At 39.4% G+C, this 13,021-nt stretch overlaps 1 pseudogene; it reads left to right on the top strand.

The window, feature by feature from the left end:
• The first annotated feature begins 5,767 nt into the window (after positions 1-5,767).
• Positions 5,768-6,402, top strand: LOC110311937 (large ribosomal subunit protein eL13 pseudogene; annotated as a pseudogene).
• The last annotated feature ends 6,619 nt before the right edge of the window (positions 6,403-13,021 follow it).

The raw sequence follows: 13,021 nt of genomic DNA, 5'->3' as shown, positions 1-13,021 counted from the left end.
AGATTCTCTTGATGCACAACTTGAAGCTCTTTGCTTGACATAGTACTTATTGGCTTTCAGTATTGCCTAAGCCAATGCAACAAGGTATGTTTTAATATTAAATTCGGGTATTGTACTGACTAGTCTTATGTCAACTTGACACAAGCTAGAGTTATCAGAAAGAAGGGAACCTCAATTTAGAAAATGCCTCCAGTAAGATTGCACTATAGAGAAACCTGCAGGATATCTTCTTAATTAATGATTTATTGGGGAAGGCTCAACTCATTGTGGGTGGCACAACTTCTGGGATGGTGGTCCTACATTTTATAAGAAGGCAAGATAAGCAAGCCATGATAAGCAAGATAGCAAGTAGCACCATTCCATGCCCTATGAATCAGCTCCTGCCTCTAGGTTCTTGCTCTGCTTGAGTTTCTGCCCTGACTTCCTTTGATGATGGATAGTGATATAGTGTAAACCAAATAAAACCCTTTCCTCTCCAAATTGCATTGTTCATGGTGATTCATCACAGCAATAGTAAATTTGACTAAGACAGGCATAGAGTTATAAACTGGAGGTCAGAGTGTAAGATGGTATTGATAATCCATTTGAATGGTTTGTCAACTAGAGTAGCAAACACACTTCTAGTGTTGTTTGAGAACATTTTCTAAGAGTAATAACTTGAATGCTCTTCAGTGTGCATTCAAACCTCTATCTAGGGAACACCCAGGATTTTATCATAAGATTCAACTAGTGATACATCGAACTTGTTGATCTGAAAACTTATTGTGTGCTCTGCCTCTACAGAGTGCAGCTGGCCATGTTGAACTTCTTCATGCATATTATATAATACAACAAATTCTATTAATTATGTGTATAATAAATGTATATTTATATTATAAAATATATGTGATATATACATTATATGATGTATAATATAAAATATACGTATAATATGTAAATTTTATAATATATATAGGTATATGCTGTTAAATTTCTTTCTCTAGAGAACCTTGCCCAAGACATATATGATACTTAAGAAATTACAGTAATGTTAAAAAGACAAATGGAGATGTTATAAAATCTTTGAGAAATACTAAAGAAATAGTGTTGAGATGGGTAAAATAAATTACTTAGGGCACACTGAAGAAACTAGTAATTACAGAGGCAAAATAACTAAATAGAACCATACAAGAGAGCTGCCAAGAAAGCAATTATTCTCAACAAGTTTTAGAGGCATTACACAGTCTACAGTTGCTCTAGCTTAAGGTTTCAAGTCAGTGATGCTATCTTCTGTGAATCAAGTGTGCAGAATCACACAGAGTGCACAAGGCGCTAGGATACTAAGCAAAAGAAGAAAGTTGAGGCAACATAATTCTGAGAAAGAGAACAGCAAAGAAGTTAATGACTGTTGTAAAACATCCAACATTGTTTTGGAGAAACCAAGAGAAAAAGAAAACAATACTTCATAATAAATCTACCAATTTCCTTAATTATATAAAGTAATTCTTGAGGTACATCTATTAACTTCAACTTATTTTGAAGTAAAGACAAGGTATTGAAGAAAACAGAACAGAGGTATTGTCTGCCCAACACTCCTATCTTATTGATTGTAATTCAGATATACACTCTCAAAGAGTAGATCTTAGATCAGAGTGATTCAATGATGTTATCCACTGAGTGACGCATTATAGCTAAAATTTTATTCATGCATGGATTTTTAAAGGAAGACATGACTAGGAGCGGGGTAGGGATAGGTTTTTTTTGGGAGGGAAACCAGGAAAGAGGATAGCATTTGAAATGTAAAGAAAGAAAATATCTAATAAAAAAGAAAACAAAAGAAAAAAAAAGAAAGAAAAGGAAGAAGTGTATCCATTTAGTTGTTGTTGACATGCACTAACTACTTAGTAATGCTGCCTGGAAACAGTTACGGACTACCTTGTTCAAGTAGCCATGTTCTAGATTAAAAGACAGAAGATAATATGTTTTAAAATGATAAAATTAAGTGTAGGAATAAGAACTTATAAAAGAGGAAACCAATTTATCATTGTTTGTGGTGAGTAGGAAGTAAAGAAAGGCTTAATGATGTCAGGGAAAAACAATATCAACATACCAACCATCACAGGCATACCTGGAGTGTCCTGCTTCCTTTAACAGACTCCACTTTGTAAATTTTCACCAATACCACCAGCAGCTGTAGACAAGTCTTAAACAAAGGAATAGTATTTGGGAGAATTTTCAGATCAAACTGATAACATACATCGTGTGTGTGTGTGTGTGTGTGTGTGTGTGTGTGTGTGTGTGTGTAAGCATCTTAAAATCTTCAGGAAGATTTTAAGAGGAACCTACCAAAATTAAGAAGAAATTCAGGAGAATTGGGTAAAAAAACACACCTTGGAAAGTAGATCACACATTAGCATGCTACAGCGTTAAGGGCACAGTCACACAAAATTGAGGATCTAGCCATTGCCACTGGTGTGGCTAAATACTCACTTACCATAGTGTGCAAGATGACAGCTATGTTTGGCAGCATCAAAGCCTTGACTAAGCACCCAGGGCAATGACAAAAAATGTTACACAGATAGAAATGTGGTGGGTCTTGAAAGGAATCCAGTGTGTGTGTGTGTGTGTGTGTGTGTGTGTGTGTGTGAGAGAGAGAGAGAGAGAGAGAGAGAGAGAGAGAGAGAGAGAGAGAGAGAGAGAGAGAGATGAAATGTTGGTTGTCTAATGCTAGAGAATCTGAGTTAAAAGAAAAAGAAGTTATGTAGTCACAGAGAAGGTGACATGATTTAAGCTTCTTAACAGAAAAGGGTCAATATGGGATAAGGCTGAGTTCTGTTAGAACTCTCAAGAATGACATAATTGGAGAGAGAAAGAAGGATCAGGACATGAAGACTCTACAGGACTTTTTATCTGCAGTACAGCTGGGGGCAAAGCCCAAGCATCCTTCCAAAAGCCAACATTTCCGAGAACGTGGGATTTTGAAAACATACACGCCTAATAAAAACGAGTAAGATTAGACATTTCAAACAAGACCTTTAAGTCGAAACCTGGAAACACTACTTTGAAAAATACCCTGAAAAGTGAGATGTTTGGTGGAAGGAATAAGAGAAAACAAATGGTCTCTTGAGGTTTGTGTAGGAAAAAGAACCCGAAGAGTCATTGAGCACTCTCTTCTCCCAATGCACAGCTTGCCTGCTCCAGCTTGCAGCTTCCCCATACCCCCAATAGTTATTTTCTGTCATGACCTTCAACAGTGTCATACGTGTGCAATGAAGCTTTAGTATGGAATCTGTGAGAACATGTTTAGACCAATACATCTTCATCAAAAGGCATTATGAAGCCCGGGAAAGATTTGGCAAAATTCTTTATTTGACTAAGGGTACAAAATTGGCACTGATTTTTTTTCTAAGTTTGAGGAGACACACACACACACACACACACACACACTTACATTCATGATAAAATGAATGCATTGACATTTGTAGGGGCATGGATTGCAGTTTAAATATTAAAGAAGTGGTGTTTTATGTTTGCAAGGTCTGAAATCTGTTACATCACCTCAACAAAATCTGTGTGACAAATTACTGTTTCTTTGACAATATAACTTTACATATTTTGAGAATACTATTCATTTTTTTCAAAAACATCTTGGAAATATTTGATTTTTGAAAGTTGAGTTAAGATTTTTTTTTTTAAAGTATGAAGATGGAGAGATTACAAGGAAACTGCTGGATGGCTAAGTAAAATAACAACCCCAAAAATCTACACGAAAATCAGAAGGATGAACACTCTGGTTCCAAAATGCCTTTGGAAAATGTTACATGATGGTTCTGATTGAGAGTTTGATGTAAGGGAAAGGATCTGGCTAGTGTAAGGGGGGAATTTGCTGCATGCTAGGAAAAAGCCATAATGCAGGGGCTCCTGGGCTGTGAGGTTGTGTATATACTTCTAGCCAAGCCAAACAACTTTCTGCTTGCAGTTTATCTGATGTTTGCTTTGCATAATGAAAAAAATTAACAAGTAAATTCTCACACGCTAAAACTTTAAAAATCATTGAAGAAATGCCAGCAACACTACCTTAAATTTCTATCTTCAGATTCACTTTCTAGGTGATTGAGTGATGCAGTAGCCTGTATTAGTATTTACAATTAGCCAGGGATAACATACTTATGAAAAACGCAAATGCACTTCAGACTGCATTCAAGATGACTCTGCGGTTGGTGAAATGGCATAAGAGGAAAAGAGCCGTTAAGTACGTGTGGAGACGTGCATTCAGTCTCTGGGACTCACATGAGAGAGAATTGATCCCTGCAAATTGTTCTCTGACCTCCAAACATCTCCTGTGACATGTGCACATCATCACTCAAATGTGAACATGCACAAGAAAATGTAATACAATTTTTGGGAAAAGAAAAGATTAACTTAAAAAAATATGATTTCTTCATGTACGCTTTTCTTTGGGCTACAGATGTCAGCTGGCCCGTAATAGGTGCCGGCTGCTGGGGCTGAATTACAGATAAGAGCAGAACGCTGCTGCGGCCTTCGCTGAGCTTCTGTAAAAAGTGTATTGCTTGCAGGCATGTTGCCCTCCTGCAATCTGAGATACTGCTAACATGTGTGATGGATTTCAGTAGGGGTCATTTGCATTTCATCCAGTGTGTGTGTGTGTGTGTGTGTGTGTGTGTGTGTGTGTGTGTGTGTGCATGCATGGTATTTATGTCTGTCTCTAAATGTGTACATGGTGTAGATGTGCATATGTGTACAAAGGAACCCATATGGTTTCTATGTGTAAGTGCATACGCAAAACCAAACCCCAATGGACTGAGCCTCAAAACCAAACCCCAATGCTGAGACTCAGGAGTTGTAAAAGGTATGGGGTCATCACTGAGCCACACAATGAATCTGAAAGCAGGGCGCAATCCTAAAACCTGCCTGAATGCTGCATCCCTTCTTTACTTTAGCTGACGACACAGATAAGTTGTGGACACAAATATTAGTCTTTTTAATTATCTCATAATTAGCCTGCCTAAGTCTAATTATCCTGGAAAGTAAGACTGAATCCTGGAACCATTGCTCCAACTAGACCGATCCTTATGTTATTTCAGAGATAGTGACCTCTTTGGACCACACTGAAGAATAAGAACCAAGAGAACTATCAATACGATGAGCCTCGACCTTGAAGGCTTCCGGACACACAACTCTCACTCTTCTACTCGTATTCGTCCTTGACTTACTTAAACCTCATGCAAGTGACCCCAAAATAACCTTGAAGAAACCTTCTTTGTCTAATTTTTAATCCTTCCTCATCTCTTTATCTGAAGTGTGAAAATGGGTGGCAGAGCTTTGCTTTTGAGGCTGCTGGAGTCCTGGATTTTAACCCTAAAATTCCAGTACCACTGTCTCATGAAACTTGGTTTTCTTGTAGGTAAGGCTGTCTGTGTGGTCAAGCACAAGGAGTGTGATTGTGAGCTTGAAGAACAGGGACGACAGAGTTAATTTGGGGGAGAGTATTTCTGTGTTGCCTGGAGACCTCTGTATATAGTTGAGGTCTGGCGGTCTATGTCTGGTCCTTTTCATGATGTCCGTAGTTCTTTGTATGTGGCTGAGGACTAGTGGTCTATCTCTGGTTCATTTTGTGGGGCTGTTGCTGCTGTCCTTAGTCAGCTCTTGTTTAGGCAGGCATCACACCAACTGCTTATCCAATACCAGATGATCACTCTGAGCAGATCATATTTAAGAATATATTTATAGCTTTCTGCTCGGCCGTTCTCCAGTATAGGAGGCAGCCATGGCGCCCAGCCGGAATGACTTGATCCTGAAGCCCCACTTCCACAAGGATTGGCAGCAGCGAGTGGACACTTGGTTCAACCAGCCGGCTCACAAGATCTGCAGGCGCAAGGCCCAGCAGGCGAAAGCTCATTGCATTGCCCCTCGCCCCGTGTCCCGCCCATCAGGCCCATGGTGAGCTGCCCTACAGTGAGATACCACACCAAGGTCCTGGCTGGCAGGGGCTTCAGCCTGGAGGAGCTCAGGGTGGCTGGCATCCACAAGAAAATGGCTCGCACCATCAGCATCTCTGTGGACCCGAGGAGGCGAAAGAAGTCCACGGAGTCACTGCAGGCCAACGTGCAGCGCCTGAAGGACTACTGCTCCAAGCTCATCCTGTTCCCCAGGAAGCCTTCTGCTCCGAAGAAAGGAGATAGTTCTGCTGAAGAACGTAAGCTGGCCACCCAACTGACAGGACCCGTGATGCCCATCCGGAATGTGTACAAAAAGGAAAAGGCCAGAGTCATCACAGGAGAAGAGGAGAACTTTAAGGCTTTTGCCAGTCTCCAAATGGCCCGTGCCAATGTCCAACTCTTTGGCATCCGAGCAAAAAGGGCGAAGGAAGCTGCAGAGCAAGACGTTGAAAAGAAAAAATAATGCGCTGTTGGAGAGTTACAATAAATTTTCCATAAAGCAAAAAAAAAAAAAGAATATATTTATATACATGTACCTGTATTGATGTAACATCAATTAATAGGAATTAGGCCATGAATCTGTAAAAGAACAAGGAAGAGTTTATGGGATGGCTGAGAGGCAAGAAAAGGGAGAAATGATGTAATTATATTATAATTTCAAAGATTAAAAATTCTAACAAACAAAAAAAAATTCTAACAAACGTGAAAAAAAAGTAATAATGCATTTAGTCAAAAATTTGTAAGCAGTCAGCACACAGAATACTCCACTGGAAGACAACAAATCCACAGGAGATGAGGAAAGCTTGTCTATGAAAAAAATTAAGGTTTTTAAATCATATAAATAAACAGCTTTTTGCTTCTTGGTCTAAACGATGTTTAAAAGCTGGAGTTGGATATAATTACAGGTAGGAAGAAAGACACTATGAGTTCCAGATTTCTTCTTCACATAGCCAGTTTTTGGAGTGATAAGGATAATTTTAAGTATTTACTGTGAGAGTAAATTTTATCCTGCTTTGTCTGTCTAGAAGGATGAAGACAAAGAGAAACGCAGCAGGGAGTGAAACAGATCTCTCTCTAAGGCGCCAAATTTCTCACTCCCAGCTGAGCTGACAAAGATTAACATATTATTAAAATTCAAGTTTTCCTAATATGTCTCATCGGTCCTCAGCTCAAGAATGGTGTACCCGTCTTCAGCCATTTTTCCCTAGTGATAAAAGTGTTTGCCAAGGAATTCTCTGTCTGACCTGGACAATAACTAAGCAAACTCCCCAGAGAATAAGACTTTAGTTGCGTAAGGAAGATCAGCTAAATGAAAGGGCAAGTTGAGCATCAGTGGTAACAGGCATCTCCAGGGTAACTTTGAAGACTGAAAAAATAAACCAAAGGCAAGTAAGAAATTGCGTCTTCAGTGGATAGAACTGGGGATTTCATCCACACACCCAAAATTGATATCACTGATGGACTATCAGCAGATATCATGTAGTTGCACTCAAACTTTTTGTAACACTTAATTGTCCATATGTGTATAAACTAAAGCAAACTGGTGATTCTGGGAGGAGAAAAGACCAGCTTCTCAGGTTGTCAATATAACATGTGGTTTCTGCCTGCTTTGGAGTAAGACACACCTGAACTGTGACTCCTTTGATCTGTTACTTGGAGTACATATAACGTCCTCAGGTCCCTATGACTCCATTCCTGTATTCTTATCTCAGCAATTTTTATAACTTTTATATGTTAAGATGATTGCAAATATTAAATCGTGGCCTGTTTTAAATGTTAAATATTTAAAAGTCAATAAATTATATACTAACAATTCAGGGATGGTTTTCTGACTGTTGTTAACGCTAGTGAGAACTATACACGCTTATGGTCAGAATAGCCATCATAAACGTCTGTGAAGAATGGAGATATAGGATATGCATGTACCTCCAATTTTTTCAAACCTTATTTTTAATGATTATTCTTAAATGCTTTAACCTCTCTACCTTTAACCAGAGATAGTGGAAGAGGAAGGATATGGGGGATGGGGGAACTGGACCCGTTTAGAAAGGATTATTTTGGAGCAGCTCCTATCTGTAGTGCCTGGAAATTGGCAGCTCAGTTCACATTCCACAGGTTAGCAGCCAACAACAGCTCGATCCATTCATAAACTTCATGGGTTCATGAGGACTCCAGTTTGGTAGAGTCAGGATAGCAAGCATGAATCAGCAGCGAGGCAAGGTACTACCTAGCAGAGGCAGCCAGGCCTCAGCCTCCACAGGAGGAAATAAACAGGAACCTCAGGAGAAGTTCTTGCCTCTGCCTCTCTCAGACACACAAGCATTGCCCAGCTAGCTGTACCAGCAAGCCAAGCTCTGTCTCCATCACTCCTCTGAGTCCTAGTCATACAAACATCCTCTAAACATCATTTGTCCTCCACATGCCTTGTCTTAGCGTAGGTTTTGCCTTGGCACGTGCATCCAATCAGCCTGAGTCTGCAGAAGTGACAAAAACTGCAGTACATTACAGAAGGCGTTTGGCATGTTTTTCTCTATGGCGTCTCGACAAATGGAGTTCAACTACACAATGTAAGGTGGACCAATACATGCCTGTCATTAGCAAAGAATCCTTCATCACGTGTCCTTTCACATGCTTGCTTTAGCAGAACATCCTTTCCCCTGTGTCTGCCTCAGTGAGATGCCTGCCTTAGTCTTTCACACCTGTGTCCACTTTAATAAAATGCTCCTTCACATGTTTGACCCAGCAAAACACCATACAACTGACTCTCCAATGAAGCCTTAAGTGTCTTCCACTTCATATGCATTCTAACAAGTGTTGTTCAAACTAAAGGATGCCTTGTTTGGGAGAAAAGAATTCAAGTAGCTGCCATGAATCAAGAGTGATTAAACCATAATTAAGGCACCTTAATTGTTGTTATAATTATGATGGGAACTCATTGGTCATTTAATGAATCACAGGCAAGGGGAGGGCAGGGTCTCTAATGCTACATCATATCTAGCAGAGGAAGTGTATATATGCATTGATAAGGTAAGAACATCAGAGAATCCTGCCTGCCGAAACTCAGCTCAGTGCATATCTCCTCTAAATATGCACAACTACTGATATGGGAACTTTTACTCTTGCTCCTGTGGGCAGTAACCTGCCCTACTCTCACTGTATGGCTCGTCATACTCTTAGTCCAGAGCACTAACCTCTGCTCCCCTAAAACCTGAGCCCCTCTCTCTGCAACATCTGTCATCTGAACTGCTTCCAGCCCTGCAGATGCCAGACTTCCCATGTGATGCACAGCTTCTGCCAGAGGCTCTGCTAAAGCCTCAGGGTCTCCAGCTTCTGAGGTTTCTGCAGGACCACATATGCTGCCTCTCAGTGTTTTGGGTCTGGCAGCTGACACTCTCTGGTTTATGGGTCTAAAAACTCTGACTCACACACAGATTGACGGATCTAGAGGTTTTAGAATTTAGATTCTTCCACCTGTCCTATGTGCCCTATAGGACCTGCCAGGGTATTTCCCACCCTGTGTCACTGAATCTGCATTCTACTGATCTTCTTACTAATTTCCAATTAGTAAGTGGGTGACTGAACACCGCCACCCACTCTTGAATTCCTAACCTTTGAATAGGAAGAAGTATCCTCGAATTCCCTGATTTCCAATTCCTTACTTACTCTCTGGCCTGATTCTGACTGATGGACGTCCTTTGAGAACTCTGTTAACACACTAACTTGAAGTCTTAGGTGGTATTGCAAATGAAATTTATAGTGTTGAATTTTCGTTGCGAAATCTATGAACACTCAAAATTTCACATTATATATTTACTGGCATAATGCCTAGAGGTGCTTGGTTTGTTTGTTTGTTTGCTTGCTTGTTTGTGAATTAGCAATTAGTTGTTTTCCATAAAAGGGACTGCTATTAAGTAAGCAATATGCATTGAAGATGAAGACAGGGTTGGGAATCTTGTGAAGTTGTAAAATTGAACAAACTTTCAGGAGTCTCAGGTAGTTTTCTTTCTCAGACTATAGACAGTAAAAATGCATTGTTTGACGACATAAAGTTTTATTAGTAAAATATAAGTTGCATGATTTAAACTGCTTCTTCAGAACAAGGATCTTCAAATATAACCCAAAAAGTCTGTCCTAGAAGAGCCCGTTAGAGTTCTATCTGGGAAGCAGAGGACAAGAAATGTTTGTAGTACAGGTTTATAATCCTAACTTTCAAGAGGTTAAAGCAGAAGCATGTTGAGTTCTAGGGCAACTTGGGCTACAACACCATGAAATAAGCACATTAAACCCACTCAAAACAAAACAAGCATTTATGTCTTTATGGTTGTCTTTCCCTTATTCATATTCTCTCTCTCTCTCTCTCTCTCTCTCTCTCTCTCTCTCTCTCTCTCTCTCTCTCTCTCTCTCTAAAGACAGGGTTTCTCTGTATAGCCCTAGCTGTCCAGGAACTCACTGTGTAGACCAGGCTGGCCTTGAATGCAGAAACCCACTGCCTCTGCCTCCCAAGTGCTGAGATTAAAGGTGTACACCACCACTGCCTAGTTTCTGATTCTCCCCTCTTATCCCTCTTTCAAGTTCTCTCCCTTCTCATCTTCCTCCTCTTTCTATTTTTTTGATTTTGCTCTCCTGTTTCCACTTTCTTTCTGTTATCCTAGTTTTTCAAAATTAGGTGTATCTAACTTTCAATTGAACAAGAAAAACATTTTTAAAGATAGTCTTTGAGGGAAAAAATGGCACTACTTGTGACTCCTTTTGCACTTATATTAATTTTAAGAATTATTTTATTTTTTAAATGTGTGTGCTCATGCATGTGTATTTGTGTATGCATGTGTATTTGTGCACATTTGCATGCATCTGTATGTATATGCCTTTATGTGCAAATGAATACCATTTGAGAATGATATAAAATCCTGTTAGAGCTGGAGTTACAGGCAGTAGTGATCAGCCCAATATGGGTGCTAGAAACTGGACTTAGCCCTCTGTGAGAGCAGAACAAGCTCTTAATTCCCTGATCCATCTTTCTTTCCTCTACTTGTATAAGCTAAATGGTTTATTTATATGTAGACACAGGTAATGCTAGCATGAAAAATACCAATATTTAAACAATATCACAAATTTGAAGTGTCCCAGAGCCTAAAGTCCTATCATGTTTAGACATCATAATGTGCGAGAGGGTATTTCCCTTGTTTCATAGAATATTTCATGTATAGCTAAACTTAATATACTTTCAGCAAATTTCTGCCGTGTAGATCAACACATAACAGGAGAAATAGATTTGTCTATTCTTGGGTGTAGCCTTCAAGTACTAGGTTAGTTATTATAGAGTTGTGAAGTTTCACTTACAGCCATGGCAACTGATAGTCTATAAACTAATAATTTTGAATTTAGATGAATCTGGAATGAACAACCTTAAATGAATGTAAAGAATTCATTTACTTATGGACCCCTCAAGAGTGTACTCGGTGTTCTTCCTGTCCCTGCGGGTTCACCATGTTGAGGGTGAGGTGTAGAGTGATTTACCTAGAGAAGACTGTACTAATTGCTAATTCAGACTCTCCTCGTGTGAAGGCAGAGGGGTGTGTTCAAGAGAGTGGAAGCAGCAGAGCCAGAAGCCACATCTTTTGAGCCTCTGGGAAGAGTGTTGCTATACTGGTCTCCCATGTTGCTATGTGAAAGGCTTTATAATTACAGAAAAGGGTTACAGTTAATTTCAGTCATCAGTGGAAAAACAGTCAAGGAAGAAGAAAAAATCATAGCAGTTCTAGGGTAAATTCATAATATGGGGGTGATTCTAAGTGTCTAATAATTTTCTATCTTAGTTCAACTGAACAGGTTATATGAAGCAAAACATATAAAGTGACAGAATCATCATACATAAAAGAACCAATAATATAACAGAATCAATATAAATCAGTTCAGAGTTTAGCCCTAGAGAGGTAGAGAGCAAGCCTAGACTCCATCTTTCATGGAAATGAAAAGTACAACTCACTTTTCATAAGAAAATAAATGGAACATGAAAAACTGTATGCACAAATAATACTCTAAGTATTAAAAACATTCATGATGCTTCACAGTTTTGTATAAATCCCATATTAAGAGGATGAGATGTAGCCGGGCGTGATAGTGCATGCCTTTAATCCCAGCACTTGGGAGGCAGAGGCAGGCAGATTTCTGAGTTTGAGGCCAGCCTGGTCTAAAAAGTGAGTTCCAGGATAGCCAGGGCTATACAGAGAAACCCTATCTCGAAAAAAAACAAACAAACAAAAAAAAGAGGATGAGACGTGGCTTTATGTAAAGACTCTAAACCAATTCTAAAAATGTTGATTCCTTTGTGTCACTCAGTCAAATAATCCAATAATTATGTATGCATATACTTCAATATAATTAAGTAAACAAATGTAAGTTTCATTTTAAAAATGAAGAAACAGAGGCATTGACGTTTGTGATTTTAAGGCTTGACTTACTCTTAGCATGCTTGCCTAAGCCAGATGTTAATTGCCACCCACATTCTGGTGCCATTTGTGAATTTCGATGTTAGGTAAAGTAGGGGGGTGCTCTCCCACTCAGCAACAAAGTATGCAGTCACCAAAACCAACTAAATATCTCTCTCTGTTTCTCAAGAATGCCCTAAAATATGCCACATAATTACCACGGCCTGCAAAGCTAAAACAAGTTTTTAGTGGGCCATGTAAAAGCAACTCCAAGGTGATCAGTTTATTAGCCTACGCTACGTCATTCTGTTGTAATAGGCTGGGTAACTCCCTCTATAAATTCTGCAGTGACTGAAATCTGTAGCAGCTCATTGAATGGAAATTATATGTTGAAACACCCATTAATTCAGCACTCAGTTCAATTGAATATGCAAGCCAATACTTGCTCCCAAAGAGAAAATTCATAGAATAACCCTGTTGACCAGTGGCAAACCTCACATCTCCATCTAACATGAGGTAGTCGGTAACTGCGTGGGTCTTCACTAATTTACCACATGGTGGGAGGGAAAGAAGAATGCTGGTTTCTGGACACAGGTGTGAAGTCTAATCTATATGATTCCCAGTATTGTCCATGCATTTTGGAAACAGGGCAGT

This window comes from Mus caroli, unplaced genomic scaffold (genome assembly GCF_978045245.1).
Source record: "Mus caroli unplaced genomic scaffold, Mus_caroli_1 scaffold_17, whole genome shotgun sequence".
Lineage (NCBI taxonomy): Eukaryota > Metazoa > Chordata > Mammalia > Rodentia > Muridae > Mus > Mus caroli.
The sequence above is the reverse complement of the archived record's forward strand: the minus strand, read 5'-3'. Positions and strand labels throughout refer to the sequence as shown.